The following is a 7,319-nucleotide window of genomic DNA, read 5'->3' as shown; positions in this document are numbered from 1 at the left end:
CACAGATGATTTCTTTCAAAGCTGCTAGAAAACAATAACTTCAGCACCTCAAGATTTGTTTCAGTAGCTAGAAAAGGACATATGTCTCTCATGATGATTAATCTTGGGTGTCAGCCTGACTGGAACCTCAAGGCATTAGTTCTGGGTGTGTCCTTAAGTGTTCTTCCAGAGGACATGGGCGGTTGAGCTGGGAATAGCTTCTCTCGATGGAGGTGGGCCCCATCCAAGCAGCTGAGGTCCCAAAGAGAGCAAACCAGAAGGAAAAAATGTGGATTGATCTCTCTCCCCCCCTCTCTCTCTCCCCCCACTCTCCCTCTCTCTCTCACCCCCTCTTCTATCACTCTCCTCCTTTTCTCCACTCTCCACTTTTCTCTTCCCTGGAGCTGGAGAACCCTCTAAGATGGTTTCTATATGCTCAGTCCAGGGAGTGGCACTATAAGGTGAGGTCCTGTTGGAATAGGTGTGTCACTGTGGCTGTGAGCTTTAAGACCCTCATCCTAGCTGCCTGGAAGCCAGTATTCTGCTAGCAGCCTTCAGATGAAGATGTAGAACTCTATTTCTCCTGCACCGTGCCTACCTGGATGCTGCCACATTCCCGCCTTGATGATAATAGACTGAACCTCTGAACCTGTAAGCCAGCTCCAATCAAATGTTGTCCTTAGAAGAGTTGCCTTGGTCATGGTGTCTGTTCACAGCAGTAAAGCTCTAACTAAGACACCCTTCTCCTGTGGCTTTCAGGGACATATCCCATGCTTCAGACTGAAAAGTACATTACCTCCCTGGTTCTGAAGCTTCCGGTCTTGGCCCAAGCCAGTCTCTAGCCTGCAGACAGCCTGTGGTGGGATGTCTCTATCCCTATGGAGCCTCTTGGTTCTATTTCTCTGGAGAATCCTGGATAGCACAAATAACAACTTTAATGTATTTTTTCTTCCTTTCAAAAAGATGTATCTATTTTCATTTTAGTTGTCTGAGTGTTTGCCCGTGTGTCTGTATGAGAGACAGGAGTGAGACAGGCTCTCCGGCCGGCCAGGAGAGGGGCCACGGCTAGAGAATGAGGCTGGCCAGCGTCCAAGACAGCTTCTTCCTCACCTTCCTGACTTGAGACAATAGCCTGCCAGCTTCAAACAAAGGCCTTGTCTGATTCCGCTTCCCTGCCAGCAGGCCCCCTACTGACAGACTTCCTCAACAAATCTGAAGCTGGATCAAGACCTGTTACAGGACAGTTGCAGGCCAATTTACCATCTTGCTTCCTTCAAACTGACCAGCCCTAAAGAGGGTTGGGAAATGCTCTGAAGACTTTAAAAACCCCAGTCCTTGAGAAAAGACTAGTGTTCTCAGCTGTCTGAGCTCCCCTCCCCCATCGCTTTACACAGGGTCTTCTTTCCCGTGTGTTTGCCACATGTATGTCCTCCCTTACCTTCAATAAACATTTTTCTTCATCTACGGATTCTGTCTGCTGCTGGCTGCGGTTTTTAATTCTTCACTGCTACCTGCTGCACTCGAGATTATTCCTGCCTTTTAATTCCTTAACTGGCAGAAAAAAATGAACCTAATCAAGATCCCTAGATTATATCATATGATGGGCACCATGTGCACTGGGTGCCTGTGACACACATTTATACAAGCAGGCGCGCGCGCGCACACACACACACACACAAAATAACTTATTTTAATTAGGAAGAAAATGTATGTCCCAGTTCTCCAGAGAAACCAGTGATCTACAGAGGCAGACAGAGAGGGAGTTATGATGAGAACAAGTTCACACAATCGCAGAAGCCATTAAGTCCCATAATATGGCATTTCAGGATGGAGATCTTGGGATGCTGTTAGCAGGCCTCAGCCCAATTCTGAAGGCTTTTGAAAACAGGAGTCAAGTATAACTCTAAGTCTGAGGCCAAAAGTCTGAAAATGCTGGGGGCTGCTTCTGGTGGCCTAGAGTGTCAAGGCTAGGAATCTAGAGAAGGCTATCCCAACCACAGGAGGTAGGAGGAGGGAAGGACACACACACACACACAGACACACACACAGACACACACACACACAGACACACACACACACAGACACACACAGAGACACACTATTAGCTTACAGACAACTCCACTAGGCTCCTCCTAGCAACAGCTTATGTCATCATCTGCTGCCATTACCTGTCACACATAGCCTATAAAAGGACTGCTCACCACCCTGATTCTTTCTTTTCCTCTCTCTGTTCCCATGTGTTCCCCACTGGTGTCTCTCCCCCATCTGTCCTCTGTCCCCCTTCTCTGCCCTCACGGCTCTGTTCTCATCTGTCTGCCTATACCTTCTTCAAATAAACCTCCTTTATATATACCAGCTCTGTTGCAAGACATGATTTCTCAGGGGGATACCTTGGCTTGGGCCTGCCAGGCACACGCATACACACACACACACACACCTCACACGCACATGAGAAAGAGAGAGAATAAAGGAATGATTCTGGTCTGGACTCTGTGTGGGCCTTCAGCCGTTACATGGCAGCTCTATCTAAATCAGAACATTGGGAGCCTGTGAGGTGGCTCACTGGGGGAAGGTGCTTGCTGCTAAGCTTGATGACCTGAGTTCGATCCCCGGGATCCACATGGTGGAAGGAAAATATTGACTCTCCGACTTCCTCCCATGCTTGTTGGCACTCAAAGTTGTCCTCCGACTTCCACACATGCTTGTTGGCACTCATATATGAAGAAAAAAATACTCATATGCATAAAATTAAGATAAATACTTTCTAAAAAAAAAAAAAAAAGGCCAAATAGAGTGTTATATACAGTTAATGCCAACAAGAGCAGCAGTAGACAATATCTATGAGTCCCAGGCCAGCCAGAACTACTGAGACCAAATAAAAAACTCAGCATCTCTAAATTTAAAAATAAATAAATAAATAATAAAGTAAAAATAGAGGAGCAAATAAGATACACAGGGAGGTAGGTGGTGGGTAGATAAATATTGCTGTAAATTCTCTGTACAGTTTTCTGTAATTTTATCGAAAAAATAGATTTATGTATCTCACACCTCTATCAAGATAGAGAGCTGAGGTTGGAGTTGAAGTTCAAAGGTAGAACTTGCCTAACGTGTTTGATCCCCAGTCCTGCAAAAATAATAAAGAATAAATTATCCTCCTTATTAATATTATCAACATGTATAATAATTTAACTATTATCACCCAATAGACAAAGAAAAACATGCCATTTGAGTTTCAATTTCTATGATTACTAATGAGGTTGAGATCTTCCCATATGCTATTAGCCATTTGTATTTCTTCTTTATGATAAAGTCATATAAATGACTACTGCTTTTTTCTTTTCTTTTCTTTTTTTTTTTTTTTTTTTTTTTTTTTTGAGACAGGGTTTCTCTATGTAGCCCTGGCTGTCCTGGAACTATCTCTGTAGACCAGGCTATCCTTGAACTCACAGAGATCTGCCTGATTCTGCATCCGGGTACTGGGACTAGAAGTGTGTGGCACCACAGCCAAGCCATGGGCACTGCTTTATCTAGAATTTGTGTTCCTTGTTCCTGGCCTGCAGGCTCTAGCATCTGACTCCTCTGTCTGCAGCTGGTGGGTCTATATAGTCTATATGTAGCCTTCCTGGAGGAAGTATGCCTCTCGGGAAGGCTTTGAGACGAAGCATTATTCCCAGTTCCTATCTCTGCTTGTGGCTTGGATCTAAGATCCCAGATCTCTGCTTACAGCCCAGCCAGCATTTCTGCCACCTGCTGCCCTGCTGTCCCTCCCATTACAGGCCCCAAGCCTCTGGAACTATATACCCAAATTACTTCTTTCTTCTCTAAGTCGCCTTGGTCATGGTGTTTCACTATAGTAATAGAAAAGTAACCAGTACCAGGGACTAGGCTATTGCTGTGAAGACACTGATAATGCTGGGTTTTGGAGAGATGTAAAAGGCTTTGGAATTTTGGGTTTAAAAAGTGGTTGGATGTTATACACAGGGCTCAATGAACCTTTGTGAGCCTGGGAGACAGTAGTGATGAGAGGAACTCGCCTGTGGAGAACCAGCTTGAGAGATTTCAGAGGGGAACAATAGTAGCAACGAGGCTAAAATACAGATGTGTGGTTCAGGCTAAAATACAGATGTGTGGTTCAGGCTAAAATACAGATGTGTGGTTCAGAGTGTAAAGGAGCACCAGGAAGTGGACTGGAGCTGAATCCTGTGTTCGAGGATATTAAATGGAATTAAAGGAGTGGTGACCTCGGGACAAGACCCGCTCAGCTAAGTTTATTGTCTGTGTGTTACAAGTTGACCAAGGGACAGTCATATCACGTCAGGTGTTGCTGTGACCTGGTTATCGTTCTCATTTGGACATAGGAGATATGATTGTGTCCTAAACTGACAAGGGATGGATTGTGATGTCTATTCTCTTCAGTTGACAACTTGACTATATCTGGAATGAACTACAATCCAATAATGGAGTGCACACCTATGATCCGATCTCGAGGCATAGTGGCCATGCTTATAAAAAACTTATGAAAAGGAATTAAGGAAAAACTTAGGTCTAAGTACCATGGTGCATACCTTTAATCCCAGAAGGCAGAGGCAAGCAGATCTCTGAGTTCAAGGCCAGCCAAGTTTAGGCAATGAAGGATTGGAAAACAGAAACCTGGTGATGCCGTAATAGAACAGGGGTCGGGGGAAGAGGGGGCGGCCATGTTACAGCCCCAGCGAGGAGCAGACGGCTTCAGACACGCAGCTCTGGTTTTAGGTCAAGAATGGAAGTAGTTACTGGGGCAATGGAGCTGTGAAATTAGCGGTGGTTAAGAAGAGACCAGCGTGACTGAGGTGAAATCTCCTGGGACATGTTTTCTGAGAGCACAAAGATGCTGCGTTCCATCAGTAGCCATCGTGCTAGCAACGGAACTTGGTAATGTGGAAGAGGCACCCAGGAGGACTGGTTTTGAAGGTCATCACCATGAAGAGATCACGGAGAGCAGCTGAGGCCAGGAAAGACCATGGGTGAGCAGTGACAGTTGAAGGCCCAAGACTGAAGGGGTCGTGCAAAGAAGTTGAGGCTTGGCACCGTGAATAGAGCTATGAGAGACCATTGGTGAGAGTGCAGCCTAGGTGTAGCAAAGGACCTTGGGGTATTAGAGTTGCCAGTACTGTGGGATGATCGATACAGCAGCAGCAGTAGAGTGGAGTCAGAGCTTAGAGTGCTGCAGAGGAGTGACCCAAGCCCCTTAGAGGTGCCCATGAGATCATGTTTGGATCCCAGGCACTGGGAAAAGAACCTGTAAAATTGAAGTTACCTTGGAGACCCCAGGATGTAAGAGATGCCAGAGCCCTGTGGTACCTGCCGAGGAAAGCTGATAACAGGGAGTGGAACCAGCCAAGAGAAAGAATTGCATTGCAGTCGATAATGCTGGAAGGAGTTGGGCATCAGACATGGAGATGCAGAGTTTGGAGTTTGCCCAGCTGGTTTCTGTTCTTGCTTTAGTCCAGTATTTCATCACTATGACATTTTAGAATGGTAATGTATATCCTGTTGGATATATGGAAGTATGTGACCTGTTTTTTTTATTTTTATTTTATAGAGGAATTCAGTTAAGAGATTGCATGAGTCTCAGTAAAGACTTTGAACTTTGGACTTTTAAACATTATTGAGACTGTAATAGACTATGGGGACTTTTGAAGTTGGACTAAATGCATTTTGCATTATATTGTGGCCACAAGTCTATGGGGGACAGGAGGTGGAATGTGGTGGTTTGAATAGGTTTGGCCCCCACAGATTCACACATATGAAGGCTTGGCCCATAGAGAGTGGCATTATTAGAAGGTGTAGCTTTGTTGGGGTGGGTGTGGCCTTGTTGGAGGAAGTATGCCACTGTGGATGTGGGCTTTGAGATCTCATATATAAGCTCAAGATACACCCAGTGTGGAACCAGAGCCTCCTTCTGGCAGCCTGTGGAAGACAGACCCCTTCTGCTGCCTGCAGATCAAGATGGAGAACTCTCAGCTCCTTCAGCACTGTGTCTGCCTACACACTGCCTTGCTTCCCACCATGATAATGGACTGGGCCTCTGAAACTGTAACATTAAATGTTTTCCTTTACAAGAGTTGTCTTGGTCATGGTGTTTCTTCACAGCAGTAAAACCCTAAGACAGTAGTTAAGGATGACCTTAAACTTCTGATCCTGCCTCCGCTTGCTGAGGTATATTTATGCTACCAGCTGTGGTAGCAGTGACTGGGATCAAACTAGGGCTTTATACATGGTAGGCAAGTACTGCACTAACTGAGCTATATTCTCAGTGTGTGTGTGTGTGTGTGTGTGTGTGTGTGTGTGTGTGTGTGTGTGTGAAAGAGAGAGAGAGAGAGAGAGAGAGAGAGAGAGAGAGAATACTAGCTTAGACTAGTTTAGACTAAATAGTGAGGCCTTGAATTCACTAATCAGTAACCAAGGCTAGTCTCAAATTTAAGGATTAGATTCCAGGTATACGCAACCACAACTAGCTCTGTTAAGTTAAAAGAACAAACAAACAACAACAGCAAAAAAAAAACACAAAAACAAAAAAAACCCTCTATCTCCCTCTATGAGCCTCTATCTCCCAAGAGGTAGGATTACAAGTGTAAGTTACTATGAAAGGCTTCTTTCAAGCAGTCTTGAAGTTGAATACCTTTAAATGGCATTTTCTCTCTCACCAGACTCCACCACTGCCCCCTAGCTGTACCCTTACATTGTCGAATGCCCCCGAGGCATCTGTCTCTGTGGCCCGGAAGACTTATGAGTATAGCCTTTCATAGGGCAGCTACAGTACAGTGCCAGCATCCGGCTCCTCTTAGTGATGCTGGGGGCCCCCTCTCTCATTATCATTGCACAACTGTGGGCGCCCAGGCTCCCAATCATAGGCTGCTTGGCTAAACCCTACCTGGCTTTCAGACATGGGACTGAAGGGCAGCTCTTCTGTTCGCCTTTATCATCACTGTGGTGCCCCACTTCCAAGATACCATCACCCTCCCACAACTAGAATCCTGTTCTGCCTGGGAATGCCCAATAAATTCTGTATGGTTTTGATGAGAAGCAGGTATCTTTTATACAAGGTTACAAGGATCTCAACCATTCCCAAAGGCTCAAAAATAAATTAACCAAACCAGGAAAACAAACAAATAAACAAAAAAACAAAAAAACAAGGATCTCAACCCACCTTGGCTGGGGAACCCAGCTATTATAGCAAGCAAAGACCAGACCTCAGAAAGGGCCCAGGTGCACCATCTAGTGGCCCTTACTGGAGTAGCAACAGATAAGTGGACACATTTTTGTACTGGCTTTTCTGTGATCATGAACAAAAATTAAAA

This window comes from Apodemus sylvaticus, chromosome 2 (assembly GCF_947179515.1).
Source record: "Apodemus sylvaticus chromosome 2, mApoSyl1.1, whole genome shotgun sequence".
NCBI classification, from domain to species: Eukaryota; Metazoa; Chordata; class Mammalia; order Rodentia; family Muridae; genus Apodemus; species Apodemus sylvaticus.
Note: the sequence above shows the minus strand (reverse complement) of the source record.